The 18200-nt window shown below is 35.4% G+C and overlaps 1 protein-coding gene and 1 long non-coding RNA gene across 3 annotated transcripts in view; one reads left to right on the top strand and one right to left on the bottom strand.

Annotated features, from left to right (window-relative positions):
- Window positions 1-12397, top strand: part of LOC113514396 (uncharacterized) — a 175736-nt gene extending 163339 nt beyond the window's left edge. Inside the window, exon 6 of the long non-coding RNA XR_008252596.1 lies at window positions 6294-12397. This is a non-coding gene — a long non-coding RNA (uncharacterized LOC113514396). The remainder of the gene's footprint in view (window positions 1-6293) is intronic.
- Window positions 1-18200, bottom strand: part of LOC113514422 (glucose-6-phosphate exchanger SLC37A2) — a 221768-nt gene that overhangs the window by 58282 nt on the left and 145286 nt on the right. The gene's annotated exons all lie outside the window — the stretch shown is intronic.

Here is an 18200-nt window from a genome sequence, read left to right as displayed (position 1 = left end):
GATTAGTCGATTAAACGATGTATGTGTTACTTAAAAATTTGTTGATTGATGGACAAACTAACAACGTTGCAAAGAGGGAAAGGATTATTAGTATCTAATGGGTAGGTTGTTTCCCATTACTTTAAATATACCTTAACAGATCGACCTCCACGCGGTTCCCCCTGGAAACTATCGTGACTAATCTATTCAAAGAATTCGTTACGATGAGCTAACTGACCTGCCTTTTCATCCTCACCTATCACCCTCACTAGTGCCCCGCTAGTGTATACCGTTAACATGGGCGGGGTCACCATTCCATTATCATCCATAAAAAGATACAGCGTTGCAACATTTCTCTCGGAACCTTGTGATACGCGCCCCTAAAAATAATAAGACATTCATAAAAAAAAAACAATTCAATACTAAATTTATTATGCTAATTTGTTGTAACGAATTTGTCAATCATAAAGCATTTTACCCTACCTATTGCGCCTATATAAAGAATTCGCGTACAATATCTTAAAGTAAAGCGTCAATGTACAGTGTGTAGTGCGATATTGCAGTATATATGGGTTAGGGTCAACGGACGGACTCCGGAATCGAGCCGAGTCTCTTGGGCTGGTAAAAAATACGGCACAGCAGTGACAGTTCAACACAGACTATTTCACAATTGTGATATCTGCCAAAGTTCATAAAGGAGATACTCTATTCGTATTTTAGTCCGTATTCTGTTAAAAGTTTTGCTACATCTTTGTGAAGCGATTTTGATGATTATTTCGAGAGTTCCCAAATTTGGTGTGCCCAAAAGTGAGTACTTATATGTGACGAGTAAATAATGGGGGTGAGTTAGGAGACATGCCTTAATTCGTCCCCAATGATTACTCATTACACACATGTTTAAAGACCAGAGGGGAGACTTTGTACAAAAGTCGATTGCTTGGGTACATCTGTCCCATTCGTGTTTCAACCGTGAAGCAGTTGTGTTTGCATGGCTGCGTTTCGATTTGAAGGGTGGGATATGGCGTGAATTTACTGGGTACAGAGGAATAACACTTGAGTCCTCAAGAATGGCAACGCATAGGGGGTATCATGGGCGAAACAGTATACTCTGTTATGTCCATGGTACTGCTCATGTCTATAGGCGACGGTTACCACTTTCCATCAGGTGGGCCGTCAGCTTGTTTGCCATTCTAAGTTGTACAAAAAAAGATTGAGGTCTTCAGCATTCTATTGTTTCTAGGTAGGACTAGGTAGTCCGCTACAGTTTTGGCGTAAAGATAAATCAACATAATAGCAGTATTATTATTTATTTACGTTTTTTTTATATTGTGTATTAAGACAAAAAAAAACTAGTACGCAACTAGTATTTACTCATTTTATTTGTGGAAATAAACTATTATTTAATTTATTGGCGTGACCGCTTTCGCCCTTTTAATATGAGTTTGTTTACAAACTTTGTAAACAAAACCCAAGGGCAATGCCTTAACGATAATTCCACCTCTACGAGTGCTTTTTTTTTCTACAAAAAAAATGCGATAATAAGTAGGATAAAGTGAATAAATATAAGACCAGTGCAGGGATAATTTCAGTCAATGCTAAACTTTTGAAAATAGATTTAGAATCACTCAAGTTGTCTAGTATCATACAAACAAAACATTTTTTTTTTATTCAACTTAGAATTGATGGAAAGTGGTAACTATAAACATGAGTATCACATAACAGAATATACATGAAACATATTCTGAGGACTCAGTGAATTTACAATATAAAACATATATGAATTTGCCAATATACTCTTGATTATAATTCCTAATGGTGTAGTCAGGAGTATTTCTATTACGAAATTTAAAGAAGCTATAAAACTTGAACTAACAATACAGACGTTGCTGACCTCTCGGGAAGTCTCTTAAAATCCAACGTCTGTATGTTTCAAAACATAAAAACGTTTATTTATCTTCACGCCCGAACCCTCGCTGAGTAGGCAGAGCCAAAGGGCTCTATAATAATAAACAACATCAACGCTAGAATTCCGAGCACAATTCCTAGTCGAATCCCACTATTTCTCGAAGACAGTTCACTAAGCAACATGGGTGGTCGATCAGCTGTGTCTAGACACCGCCGCCCCCCACCCCCTCGCCCCCTTGCAGCAACTCCAACACCCCCACGTCTAGACGCCAACTAGACACCCCCTCTACCTGGCTATTTTTAGTGTTCACTCGATTTTTGAGTGTTAGACTTCGGGAGTTCACATCCAACGGCGACATCTTGCACCACAATGTTTATAAACAATGTTACATCATTCATACTGCTTTAAAAAGAGAAACAGACTGACTTACTGATCGAGGAGCGTTCAGTGTGTTACCATACTGTTAGAACTAGCAACATGAAGCACAGGGAGGATTTATAATAACGCATGTAAGCACTGACGAGAAATTTCTCGATGTTTCTCGCCCCCGTCCTGTCTATTCAAAAAGCTATAAGTGCGAGCAAAGTCTTTCCTCGAGAGACATTCCGAGCGGGTTCAAATATAAATATTAAATGTTTATATGTAGTAATGATACTCTATAATTCTTAGTTTACATTCAAAAGTTGTGTCTAAAAATAGCGGTTTATTTCTTTATCTCATAAAGTGAATCAGTCGTACGCTAAATTCAATGTTCAGGCTTGAAAATATCTATTATTTGAAAATATCATTTTTCCCCAAAACTATGTGCTACTGATTACAGAAACGGTAATACCAATAGTTAATATTTTTATTGGAATATTTTTAACGTATTAAAGATGTAATCTTTTAAACTAATATACTCAACCATATAAAATAACTAATAAAAATAATTATTTTTTAACAAATAAATAAAATTTACTCTTGTACAACCAACAATTAATAATACATACATACATACATATCTGTCACGCCTGTCTCCCATTAGGGTAGGCAGAAACAATGGAACGCCAAATGCTTCGATTCAAACAAACCTCTTTCGCTTCTTCCACATTCATCAATCTTTTCATACACGCTCGCCGGTTACGGGTACTTTTAATTTGGCCCTTCTTCAGCACGTCGCCTATTTGATCGACATACGTCCGTCTAGGGCGGCCCCTACCGACATCTCCAAGCAAGAATGGATCTTGCTCGATAAATTAATAATAAATATAATCTAATAACCAAACGATCGATAATTATCGATAAACACTAAGTATAGACTTATTTTATGAAACTTAGAATGGCAAGACAAAATTTCATTTTGACTATTGACAAAACTAGCTTATTTTTTTAAATAGGTATGGTATAAGTTAAACAAATTTTATTCAATTCCAAGTATGTAATAGATGTAAAAGAGCTGACAGGTGCAAATGCTGTCTTTACGCGAAAATTACTAAAAAGGCGAAAGATAAAAAAAAATGCAAAAAGTAACAGTCAGGCCGTGAGAACATCGGCAGATGGCGGACGTGGGGTTACTATAAAAAGTTTTGCAGTGAAACTTTTTTATTTTATTTTTTCCTTACGCCAAAAAACTGATAATTATTTTTTTTTTCATTCAGTTAAGCATTGTCATTGGTTCTATTGATTGATGTAAGTTTTTAGCAAGTTTGTAACGGTTTTGTGCGTATGACGCTATGTGAGACAGTCTCTCTTCTAAATAACTTTATCAATCGATATTCTTTACCCTCATTTTGGTTCCTTTTTAAACTTTCTTTTTATTTATTTTAATTATCATTTATTTTTAAAATTTTTTATGCTATCGTTGCTCGTAACTTTGACAATTTTGTATTGATTTTGGATAACTGCAACCGAGCTAACAAGACTATTATTTTTTACTTATACTTCATATTAAAATCCAGAACAAATAATTGAGTTATAAAAAAAAGTTGAAAAAACATTTATTGCCAAAAAATATTCGTATAAAGACAATAGTTTGTCAAGCTGCTGATATATAAAAGTTAATATTGCCCAATATTTATTACAAATTCGTGTGCTACGGTGTTTAAAGGGTGACGAAGGATGTAAAAGTATACGATCTACAAAGAAATGCTTTGTTAAACCCTAACTTCCCGTCCGCAGACTTGTTTGCGTAGACTCGGCAGGTACACTGTGCGTTTGTTGATTTATACATGAGAAATACAAGTAACAAAATACGTATCGGAATAAAAAACTACAATTGTCACAGTCCAAGAGTCAATTATAGGTGCTACTGGCATTGCGTAGAGATGCTGCGTCCCTTTGCATCTTCTATCGCGTATGTTAGGGGGAGTGTTCAGAGGAATTGTTCGAATTAATACCAACTGATGAATGTTAAAAAGCTAAAGTTTTATCTGGACCATCTGATTAAGTAGCGGTCCTCCATTATGAGCTTTTGTAGACATTTTCTTCAACGCACAACCAAAGTATGGCCCAACTCCCAACAGTAATATTTCCAAACAAATACGATATATATATTTTTTTGATGGGTGAAAATGGTTATGGTAACCCCGCCTGCGCTAATGGGATACGCTGGCGGAGCACCAGTGAAGGGTGATAGATGAGAATGAAGACAGGATGACAAGAAGTTTGATATGTTGAAAGCGTTTCATATTCCTTCAAATTTCAGATTTTTCCACACACACATACACACACACACATATATCTTATGTATATCGTATGTATGTATATTAATTAACGTAATCCATTCCTTAAAACTAGTGTTAGTATTCATTAATATGGGATGTCAAATAAAGATTTTTTCCTATAAATAATTGTTACATTACCAAAAAGTAATAAAATAATAATAATAATAGATCTATCGAAGCAAGAATGAATGGAAATATCGGTAGGGGCCTACCTAGACGGACGTACGTCGACCAAATAGGTAACGTACTGAAGAAGGGCCAAATTAAAAGTACCCGTAACCGGCGAGCGTGTATGAAAAGATTGATGAATGTGGAAGAAGCGAAAGAGGTTTGTTTGAATCGAAGCATTTGGCGTTCCATTGTTTCTGCCTACCCTAATGGGAGGCAGACGTGACAGATATGTAAATAAAAATTCTCAATAAAAAGACTAACCTGTATCATCGTCGGTACAATTAAAAATTTTAAAAAATATAGTAAAAAATTGTATTAGTTTTATGAGTATTGTAATTTGAGAATTGGTTTATAATAATAATTGTAATTTTAATTTATAATTTGAAAAAAATGTTAAACGAACAAAATTCTCAAGCAACCATCTTATTGAATAGACATAATAAAGTTTTATCTGTAAATGCTACTTAAATGAATCGTAAATACCCACATATGCACTTCTCTCTAATTTCAATATTAATAGCTATTATCAAATAAAGTTACTGTCAAGGTAGCGCAGGCGACGGAATCAAAACCCATTACAATTTTATTATACACCCCATGTCATGTCTACAATATCTTTTGCCATTTTTAAACGTGTCACATTCATACATTGTTCTTTTGTCGATAGATTAAAAAAAAAAAGTATTTCTTAAAAAATATTTCTATACAGAGATTAGTTAACGGTTCCGTTTAAATGTTTTTTGTTACGACACAGGATGTGGTTGATTGTTAAAGAAAAAAAATGTCTTGTCTACGATGCAATAAGTTATATTATAAAGACATTACTTTGGTATTGTTAAAAGATGTCTCGTGTAGTTCCTACATAGAATGGGCCACTCCGTTCCTTTCCCGTGGGTGTCGTAAGAGGCGACTAAGAGAGGGCGAGGGATGGGCAGCAGCGTCCCTCTTAAAACATCTCCACAGCCTAACTGCGTTTGCCAACCCGCCTGCCAAGCGTGGCAACTACTAAACCTTTTTTTTATACAAATTAGAATGGCAAACAAGTTGACAGCCCACCTGATGGAAAGTCGCCTATAGACATGAGAAGTAGCATGGACATAACAGAGTATACTGTTTCGCCCATGATACCCCCCATGCGTTGCCGTTCCTGAGGACTCGGGTATTATTCCTCTGAACCCAATAAATTCACTGCCATATCCCATTCTTCAAACCGAAACACAGCCATGCAAACACAACTGCTTCACGGTTGAAACACGAATGCGACAGAGGTATCCAAGCAATCGACTTTTGTACAAACTCTCCCTCTTGGTATTATAATCAATTGGCAGATTTCAGATTAACATGAACGAAAAACGAGACACGAGATTTTTATATATTAAATATTAGAGGGCATAATATATTAGAAACATGGGTAATATACGATTGTTACTATCATAATTGTAAGCGTTTATAAGAGGCAACTGTTTACCATCAGGTACGCTGTATGACTAACTTCGTGGTATAGTAAAAGTAATTGGCAATTTAATGCATTTCAGGTCATTGCTGTGGAAGTGAGAAATAGACACCCATCAAACATGGAAGATGACGGGCAAGAGAAAGGCAATAACCACAAACTGAAGAGAGAAGAGTCAAGCCGTTACAGTCATAGAATAATTTAATGACAGAAACCCTTTTTGGGGTACTGCTCAGTCAGGATATGGGTATTTGTACCGAGATAGATTTATGGTTTCGTGTCTATAGGCGAAGATTACTTCCCATCAGATGAGCTATCAGCTTGTCTGAAATTCCTATTAGATACTCTTTTATAAAAGAGTCGGTACTGACAATTGTCATTAATGGCTAAAATTCACTCCCACAATGAAGATGACACCCAACAATATTTACCTCATTTATTTAAATCTGTCATCTATACGTATATAAACATTACCCTCCTTCCTTTCACAATTGAGTAAAAAAACAAATGATCGCAACAAATTCACAAAACCTTCTATTTGCGACCGCCATCTTTATTTCATGCTGTCGTCATATGCCTTATTACAGTCCAACGCCACCCCATAAATCTGTTTTGAGTACAAGCATGATTCCAAACATATCTATTCGTATATACCTACATCCGAACAAGGAAAGGGATTGTCTCTAAAGAGAACTAGCAGCTTTACTGCTAGCAATATGCTGTCAGGTCGACCTCCACGCGGTCCCCTTTAGAAACCATCGTGGTTAGTTCCTGAAGGTTACGTCGCAAAAGGCCGACTGACCTGCTTTCATTATCACTCACTGGTACCTCATCGGCGTATCCAGAGGGCCTACCGTCAAGTATTTTCCGAAATTTCGGGGACGAACGAAACAGAAATTTGATGTTAAAATTACATAATACATGCCGTTTAAAATTATTAAAAATGTTAAAATATCGTTCCTCTGGACTATTAGGATAGAATTTATGATGAACAAAATGTTAAGCTCCATTTACTGGGTCGATTTCGCTACGAACAAAAACACGAAATTGAGCCCTGAATTTTGGAATTTCGTTTCATGGTAGACCACCTGGTAACGGAGGCGGGGTTATCATTCCATTTCCATCCCATCCCAGAAGTAAATTTCATTATAAACCAAAATAAACCCAAACAAGTAAATTCTGCTCTGCAAAAAGACAGTCACTTCATTTATTAAGACACGTATACGTGATGAACGGAGAGATGTTACGTAGATATTGAAAATATCTGTACTTAGAATGAACACACACGTGTGTCTACGAGTTGATATTACTTCGCAACAAACATTGTTTTGTTCTACCTTTATAGTATCAACACAAGAATAAACTATATTTTTTGAAAAAAATTTGTAAAACTCTATTATATATAGTATTTTCTCTTTCGTATATATCTTAAAACAAATCGTTAACAATTGTCAATCAATTTTGTTAATAATTTTTTACAACTGATGCTCCCACGATAGTCTGACATTACTTTTATTGCGATTACACCAGCTATTTGTTGCGAAGTAAAATCCACATGATTCCATGTTCTAAAATTTAAACATTTAAAATCGTAATAATATTTATTTATTCTAAAGATTTAAATACCTTTTTAGCCGAGAAGATTCCTTATTTCGAGTGAATTTAATTTCACGGATTCTGTCGTAAATTTTTTATCATTACACCTTGTATATAAAATAATAATATAACGGAAAATTTCCTCAAAATGACAATAAACGACAAAAATTGCGAACTGCCCAAGGTCATATGAGAATTTTTAAGTTTTTACTAAATCACTGTGCCACTAGTGTGAACAAAATTGGTTTTTACATTACGTTATATTATTTATATGCCTACCTATTTATAATTTTTTTTTTAAATATTTATCCTACTTATTTTGTTGCTGTCTCTTTTCCGCGAATGGTAAATCCAAAGGTTTAGGCCTTTAGGTTTACCAGATGTAGCATTATGGCCCCCTTAACTGGAACCCGTAGATCCGAACTTGTGCGCAATTGCCGTTGGGGTCGCGACCTGCGACTATTCTGCCGCACAATCGCGCACGCGACTGAAAAGTCTGAGTGTCTTGTCGCATCCAACGTTACACGAAAACGGCGTCAACTTCGGATGTAGCTAATAATTTTAAATCATACAAAAGTTCTACGGATATTGGGACCGATATTGAAATGTCAACTTTAAACTTATGACGTTAGAGATAGTTTTACATTTCAGAATTGACTCCAATACGAATGATTACACTTGTAGGTAGATATATTCCGATATATCTGCGTAATCACGGCACAGTGGCACCATGCCAACATATCGGAATGTAATTTTTGAAGAATTGTCCCTTTAATTGTAGTCGTGAATTTAAAACGTTTTCTACAGTGTTGCAAGTGGAAAATTTTACTATAGAGACGTGATCGGATGATTAGTCGTTGTCGTGTCGTGCGACAGTTCAGTCGTGCGACCCCTCACAAGTTTGGTGATACGTGGGCGCAGTTTTGGCGGGAATTCGACGATTCTTCGTTTATTTTCTTCTGATTTTTTTTTTTTTTGTTTTATTTCTGTGCTGTTTTTTTTTTTAATTTATTGTGTTGTGTGCCACGAGGATCGTTCATAATCGTTATTTAATTTGTACGCGGACAAACTTGTAACATTATCACTGTTTATTAGTAAATTGTATATTAAAACATATTGTATATCAGAACCATTATTCCACAGATTTGTTCAGTTTTTAAAATTGTTAGTGAAAAATTCCCAAAATGAAGAATATATTAATGGAGAAACACTATTCGCGTTCTATCTATTAATATTTATATTCAAATATCTCCAATAATTTTTAATTTACATTATATTAAATAACACATGCATACATAGTTTTTAAAAGTCAGTTTATGACAAAAAAATCTATTTATTTCTCAAGATTAATTTTTATTTTTATTCAAGAAAAAATTGCAATGTATAACCAAGACGATCGACAAATTTTCAATGAAAAATGCACTTAAGAAATATGTGGGCATAAACTACATATTTTAAGGTATTCTATTACTTCCCATTCGTGTTTCAACCGTGACGCAGTTGTGTTTGCATGACTGTGTTTCGGTTTGAAGGGTGGGATATGGCGTGAATTTACTGGGTACAGGGGATTAACACCTGAGTCCTCAGGAATGACAACGCATGGAAGGTATCATGGGCGAAACAGTATACTCTGTTATGTCCATGGTACTGCTCATGTGTATAGGCGACGGTTACCACTTTCCATCAGGTGGGCCGTCAGCTTGTTTGCCATTCTAAGTCGTATAAAAAAATTTAAAAAGAAACTTAAATTTAATGTAAAAGTGTATGCATGGGTTAAATAACGATAATTTAGACTCGACCAGTATTTATATTTAATTTTCTTATTTATAAATAAATAGCTACTTGATTTTAGTTTACTATACAGTAGAGAATACCGTGTGAATATTGAATGTAACCATATAATATGACGTATTTGAGTAACCATATTGATACAAATCCGGCGAGTCGTTTTACATGACTGATTAATAGACATTCTTCACAAACTTTGTCGGAATAACGTCTATTGTAAATATTTCCCGTATACAAACATACTAAGACAAATATACGTCTATGTGAGAGGACTTTGTATGAAACTTATCGGTTCGGATTTATTCTGTAATAAAACATTTTGGTCTATCTGATCCAGAAAGATAAATTAGATATTTACAAGTATAAACTGGAACTTGAAAATTGCAATTTTTTTATTTCCATTGTGGTTTCTAAAAATAAAAAAAAAGATTTAAAAAAACGTATTATTCGATTATGGACGATCCTATCAAACGCCCCCGGTACTTTGTTTGTTGTGAACACCTTGTTTTTATTAATTTCCTATATTTTCTTATTACAATTTACTATAATTGTTTTGTCTAACTCCTTATACCATTCATTTATTTGTTAATATTTTTTTCTTTTTCTCACAAATGTTATGTAGTAATTATAATAAGATTATTAGGAAAATTTTTTTGTTAATAATAATATAATCGAGAAAAAATCTACTTCAGTTGTTGCAAATATAATTATTTCGATTGAAAAATTAAATTACTGAACCGATTTTGATAAAATATCTGTAGAACTAATCTATAAGCGTATTCTTTTAGATAAAAAAAGAATTTTCCAAATTGGTCCATGAGGTGACAAACATAAAATACAACTAAGTTGAGAGAACCCCTTTCTTTTTGAAGTCGTTTGTAAAACAACAATACCCATTTTGTTACACAATAATAATCCACTAAATAATTGAAAAAAACAAATATATAAATATGTTTTATAGAAAAAGAAAAACACGACGTACATATTATTTTCAAAAATTTATGAAGAAAAATTTTGAAAATTTATGCGTAAATTCTATGAGTTTTAGTATCTGTTTTAAGGCAACGAGACGTGGAATAATTGTATACTTTATGTCACTTGTATTTGTATATCAAACTAAATCTCGTTCTCGTAGGACTTATATTAGCCAATAGGTATTTATCCATGCAATTTTCTGAAATTAATAACGAACGCTAGAAATTTCAGATCGCTGCATGAAATACTAATAAAAAAAGAATTAAAAAGCTCCGATTTCCGTGTGAACGCGTATCTATGATTTTTTACTCCGAAGCTTTGAGATTATATTTTTTATGTTAAACTTCTAGCATAGACAAACCTACGCCCCTGTAGTTGGTAGTTAAGAAAAACAATAAAATAATTTCACTTTAATAAAATGTAAACGTATTTCGGATTACAAAATATTGTCGCCGCTATTAGTATATATTTGCGCCACAGGGCTCGTATGGCGACTGTTTCAGGATTCACTGCATGTGAATCCTGAAACAGTTGTCTGCATCCTGTTCTTATTTAATTTCTAATGACTACGAGTATAATAGAGAGTAGAAGTGGCAAAATGCTGGGCCACCTTATACGACATGACGATTTTTTAAAGGGCATAGTAGAAGGAAAAATAGAGGGCAAAAAAGAAAGGGGAAGACCAAGGAATAACTATATGGGACAGATACAAGAAACACTAGGTGTCATGTCGTATAGGGAGGTCAAGGATATGGCCTGGGATAGAGCTGGCTGGAAGAAGATGCATGAATTAGTTGCACCGACAAGAGGAAACTCTTAAATGAAAAGAGAGAGATGAGTATAATATTACTAATAAGATGTTAACGTATACAAGGAGTGCAAATTGCGGCACAGTATATTTTTTGGAATGAATGTTATTATAATATGTATTATCTATAAATTATTATACAATATTGTTTGATTAGTACAAATAAGTACCTAATTTAATAGCTATATATCTATATTTCCATTATATGTATAATACGAATAATTATCAAGAAGAAGAGAGAAGGAGTTATGGAAGTTGGTGGGAGGGGGGACGAGAAGAGAACAAGCCGTCGGTGGGGTGAGGTAGTAGGTTGTATAGTACTGCATTACACCCTTTAGGAGACACTGTATAGCCTGCTAACTTTCCTGACCGGCGGCAGTACTACAGTACAGAATGAAGAAAGAAGACAGAAGAAAATAGAAAATACATTTTTCCTAATAGAATATTGAACGTATCGTGTAAAAAGCAGAGAGATAAATAAATATATGCTATAAATATGCATTTGCGTGCATTGCATGTACAATTTGTAAACTAAATATATATATATTTAAGTGCACATATATGATATGTAAATAATGATAAAAGTCACACAAACATGCATTTATGAATATATAAAGAGAAAACAAACAAACAAACAAAACTTACGTCATCACTCATTGCACGTTTTAGGTATCATTTATTATGAATTACATATAATATAATATAGCGTCAGGGATGTCCTTTTCTAGGAATCTGTCCGTTTCTAGAATAAGGGCATACGGGTATACGACCCCGGCCTCCCGAGCCGCTGCAGTGTCCCATTCCTTTCCGCAACTGCAGTGTCCCCCCACAAGTCCCTTCTACCTCTTATTTACCAATTTCCTTGACATATTTCTTAATCCTTTCCTACGTACCGTAGGTGGCGGAATCCACCAACAAATGCATTCCCAAGGAAGGTTGACATTATACTTACTTGATATTTTTATTAAATTAATGGTATATATACACTTCTACTTGAAATAAAAACATTACCAAATATACCTACTGTCTTTTATTTACCAAAGGGAGACCTTATACAAAAGCTGCCTGTGACACCATTTTTTTTTAATGGGTGAAAATGGATTGGTAACCCCGCCCGCGCTATTGGTATACACCGACGAGGCACCAGTGGAAGATGATAGGTGAGAATGAATGCAGGTTAGTTGGCCCACCATGATGAATTCGACAAGAATTAAACATGATGGTTTCCAGGGGGAACCGCGTGGAGGTCAATCTGAGAGGGTATATTGCCAGTAATGGGGCTATTAGACCCCATTACTAACAATCCCTTTCCCCCTTTTTCGCCTGTGGCACCATTGTCCCACTCGTATTTGTACCGTGAGAAAGCTATGCTTGCACGGCTGTTTGATTTCAAGGATAAAATATGGAAGTGAAATTATGAGGCACTAAACTTCGCCTTTGCTAACATTGTTATTAACTTATTGTTGTTACTGTATGTTTTTTGTGCAATAAAGAATATATATATAAAACATAACACCATAGCGGTCAGGAACCCATAACTACAAGTACTATGTAATGAACTATGAGCACATATGTAAAGTGTTATGACCATCTCACAGCCACTTTTTACCATTGCACCGCTCGCCATCGACAAGGAGTTCATCATCACACGCTTGAACCTAAGTGATCACATATAGCGCAGTTCTAAAGCAAATTTCTCCCGCGAACGCTCAGGCTTTTGATTGAGCTCCCTGCAGCGGTTTACCCTAGAGACTACATATGGGGTTTTTCAAAAAGGATTATATTTAGGTTTCTTCAGGGCCGGCAACGCGCACGTGACACCCCTAGTGTTACAAGCGTCCAAAGGCTACAGTGACCGTTTACCATCGGTTTGCTTGTTTGACGCCTTCGTGACATAAAAAAATATATCATATTGTATTATGTCCATGGTACTGTTCATGTCTGTAGGTGACGGTTCTCATTTCCTATTAGCTTATTTATTTGCAACTATAAGTGTCAAAAAAATTGAATGTACTCCATTACTGATAGGTATTAGGTACACATTTGAAACAAATAGTAATCAGCTAAGACTATCTGTTGCTAGTGTTTTTTATCGCCCGACAGTTAGTCAATTTATAAACAGTTCTTAAAGTAGGTAAGCCAGATTCGAGCTTACATACCTATGATCTTAATATATTTACCTAACTCGGAGTCATGGGGGGAAAGGGATCGTTAGTAATGGAGTTTGACAGCCCCATTGCTAGCAATATGCCTTATTAGGTCGACCTCCACGTGGTTTCCCCTGAAAACTATCGTGAACAATTCTTGTTGAGTTCGTCACGATGGGCTAAGTGGCCTGCTTCATCCTCACCTATCATCCTTCATTGGTGCCCCACCGGTTTATACCGATAGCGCGGGTGGAGTTACCATTCCATTATCATTCATTAAAAAAAAACTCGGAGTCATGACGAGACAAGCTGTGATATAAGGCAACAATTTAGGAATAAAGCCAATAGGTAAGTTATACCTCATTTTTTAATTGACTGAGTTTATCCAAAAATCGACTTACATAGTCAAAAATCAATATACTTCTACAGACCACAGTGTTAACAAATATCAAAAAAATCTAATTAGCATTTTAAAATACGTAAATATTATACTTTCACACTTGTCACCTTCATAAAAAATAGAAAAAAAAATGTAACTTAAACATTAATGATAATCGCGTCACATTACTGTATGTAAGGTAGGTGAGGTGCCGACCTATCATATCTTACTAATATAACAAAACCCCCCAAAGGGAGGCTTATGTTCAGCAGTGGACAGTTAAAAGCTGATATGATTATAATAAAATACTTACTAGACGTTGTCTGTACATGGAACATCATCATATCAGCTTTTTTTTATACAACTTAGAATGGCAAACAAACTGACGGCCCACCTGGTGGAAAGTGGTAACCGTCACCTATAGACATGAGCAGTACCATGGACATAACAGAGTATACTGTTTCACCCATGATACCACCCACGCGTTGCCATTCCTGAGGACTCAGGTGTTATTCCTCTGTACCCTGTAAATACACTGCCATATCCCACCCTTCAAACCGAAACACAGCCATGCAAACACAACTGCTTCACGGCCTCCCAAAAGTGGGGATCCGCCAGTAGTTGCCACGTTTGGTAATCGGGTGATATTTTAAGAGGGACGCTGCTGCTCATCTCATGTCTATTAAATTCCCTTAGGTGCCTCATACGACACCTACGGGAAAGGAAGGGATGGTTCATTCTATGCCGGGACCACACGACAAGATATGTAAGAAAAATATTTAAAAAAAAATTGATGTGAGTAGTCTAAATACAAAAAACAATATTTTTTAGAAATTTTGTTCGTCTACGTATGTTTGTTCCGGCATTACGTAAAAATTCCTATACCAAATGGGATGCTGTTTTCTCAGATATATTCCTGAATGTCTAACTTAAAATCTAGTATATGTTTTGTCTTGATACATCATTTAAAAGTAGAAGTTTTCATACATTTAAAATTTACGCATACAAAATAATGAGCAAACGTTAGTAACTTAATAAAAAAAGTAAATCGATGAATGCACTGTACAGCCATGGGTATATCCATTTCCCGCCAAATTGTTTGCGAGTCCCCCGCTGCACGCAGCTTTTTTCTAAACTCCCAAATGATTTGTGCCGGTCTATAGCTCTACGTCTGATAATAATACTGGCTTTTGACATTTTTTATTAGTAGGTACAAGATTTTTAAAAAGAGTAATCATGTCAACCCTAAAAAAATAGCCCCATTTACAAAAACACCCCACGCGGAATATTGCCAATTTAATTTTTTTACACCAAAAAAGTTTTTTGAGCAAATGCAATTTTTACGCGAACTCTTTACACAAAGGGTGATGCAAGGGTAGCATTAACGACTATTGTTGCTTCCTTTTAACCCGTATTGCACCTGGTATTTTAAAAACTGATTACGTGTTCCATTTTATTTTTCAAAACTTTTTTTTTTATAAAATACTATTCAATAGCTTTTATCGATACCCGAATCTAAGTTCCGTAGAAATTCAAGTATGCATTAGTTGTTGTTGTTATATCATCCGTTATCTGTCCACCGCTAAACACAGGCCTTCCCTTAAGGGGGAGTTTTCCAGTAGTTGCCACGCTTGGCAGGAGGGTTGGCAACCGCAGTTTGGCTTTTGATGGTTTTTTTTATACAACTTAGAATGGCAAACAAGCTGACGGCCCACCTGATGGAAAGTGATAACCGTCGCCTATAGACATGAGCAGTACCATGGACATTATAGAGTATACTGTTTTGCCCATGATATACCCCATGCGTTGCCATTCCTGAGGACTCAGGTGTTATTCCTCTGTACCCAGTAAATTCACGCCATATCCCATCCTTCAAACCGACATACAGCCATGCAAACAAAACTGCTTCACGGTTGAAACACAAATGGGACAGAGGTACCCAAGCAAACGACTTTTGTACAAAGTCTTCCTCTGGTGTTTTAAAAGATACGCTACTGCCTATACTTCTATCATAAGCTCCCTTAATCGTCTCTTACGACACCCACAGACAAGGAAGCGGTAATCTATTCTATGCCGGGATATAGACGGCTATGTATTACAGAAAAAAAAAAGAAAAATTAAAACAAATAAATGTGTTTATGATTATAAAATCTGAGAAGGTAGTTAGAAGCATAGAAGACAGTAGTATTTGTCGACTGTTGTCTTAGATTATATTTTTGCCGTTCTGGTGATCGTAACACTCGATAGGCTAACATTTCAAAATCAAATGTAATGAATTCAAACTCGGAGTGTCAACTACTGTATCCATTATTATTGCAAAAACTCTGAGCCCCTCTGAATTTAATATGTGATCATTCTTGAACAATATTGTACTGCAGTATATAAGTAATTAATAGTGAGTTTAAACAGCAAACTAAACTTCAATTCATTATAACAATAGAGTTTAGATGCTCTTAGACAAAAGGTAAGTATCTGCTTGCAATATCTGAATCAAAAATACCTATCAACTAGTGGAGTGAATATAATAAAGTGCGTCACTTATCACTTAAGCGATTTTAAAAATAAAAAAGTACATACCTACTTAATTCGACTCTATTTTTATGTGTTATGTTACGTGATATCTCTTATAATTTTAAAGCGATTTTGATAATATTATTTGAGAACGTTATTATTCTAATATTTCTATTCTATATATTTTTTTGTATACCACTGAGGTAGCAAACAAGCGTACAGCCCACCTGATGGTAAGCGGTTACCGTAGCCTATGAACGCCTGCAATACCAGAGGTATTACGCGCGCGTTGCCGACCCTGAAGAAACCTCTTTACCCCTCTATATTATACTTGACTCACCATTTAAGATGTGAAACAAAATATAAAATAATGGGGTATCATTTTATGCTTTTTAGAATTACAAAGAATAAAGGCTCACCTAATGGAAATTGAGTGGATTAAATTAAAATTGCCAATCCATGCCAACCTTGGCACATCCAAACGTGGCAACTACTGTCAAAGCTAAGCCGGAGAGTGTATGATGTTGATAATAATAATTGGCCGTCGTATATGGTGGACGTGACCAGCACCATGGTGATCACATAATATACCGCAATAACCATGGCACTCGTTACCACTCCTGGAGATTACACGTGTTATAAAACCTTAAACACGAAAATTAAATATATAGTTAAAACTGTAACTATACCTACACAGTCCAGTTGTATGATTCTACCATAGATAAAATATTAAAAATAACAGCCACTTTAAATCATAGACAACTTCATTGCAATGGATTACACGCGCAAGTCATTCCTGAACAAAAATATACAAAAAAAAAACGGATACAGATACATAAAAACTGGCAACTTTACCGCAAAAACGAGAAAATATGAATTACAACATACTCGTACTTAAAAAAAAATCGACTTTAGTCCTAATAAATCAATTAGCTCACTACACTACTGCTTAAATATAGGTAGTGAGAGATGTAAAATTTTGTATATGGATTCCTTGGGAATTTACGAAGATGTTCTTGGTCAAACAAACAACACCGTCCCAAGGACACTTGGGGGGGGGAAAGGGATTGTTAGTAATGGAACTGAGAATCCCATTGTTAGCAATATACCCAACTAGGTCGACCTCCTTGCGGTTCTCCCTGGAAACTGTAATGGTTAATTCCTGATGAATTCATCATGATGTGCTAACTGGTCTGTTTTCATTCTCATCTATCACCCTTCACTGGTGCTCCGCCAGCGTATCCCGTTAGCTCAAGCCATACCATACCATTTTCACCCATCAAAAAAAAAAGACTATAAATTTCCCAGGTAGTCGATTTTTTAAATTTTAATATGGACTTTTATTCGATGTATATATATTAATTTGTAAGTATTTCGTACGTATATAAATATACATATGTAGGTACGGAATGTTTACAAATTAATGTATTAAAACAATTAAAGCTGATCAATGATATGAAAACGAAAACATTTTATGTGCGAACTCTAATACCAGTAGGTCATAGTAATTAATAAAGATATGGATCTATTTTTTTTTGATGGGTGAAAATGGTATGGTATGGCCTGCGCTAACGGGATACGCTGGCGAAGCACCAGTGAAGGGTGATAGATAAGAATGAAAACAGGCCAGTTAACCCATCATGATGAATTCATCAGGAATTAACCAGGATAGTTTCCAGGGGGAACCGCGAGGAGGTCAACCTGGTTGGGTATATTGCTAGCAATGGGATTCTCAGTCTCCATTACTAACAATGCCTTTCCCCCCAAAGATGTGGATCAATACCA

This window comes from Galleria mellonella, unplaced genomic scaffold, assembly GCF_026898425.1.
Source record: "Galleria mellonella isolate WM207_F2 unplaced genomic scaffold, CSIRO_AGI_GalMel_v1 utg1650, whole genome shotgun sequence".
NCBI lineage: Eukaryota > Metazoa > Arthropoda > Insecta > Lepidoptera > Pyralidae > Galleria > Galleria mellonella.
The sequence above is the reverse complement of the archived record's forward strand: the minus strand, read 5'-3'. Positions and strand labels throughout refer to the sequence as shown.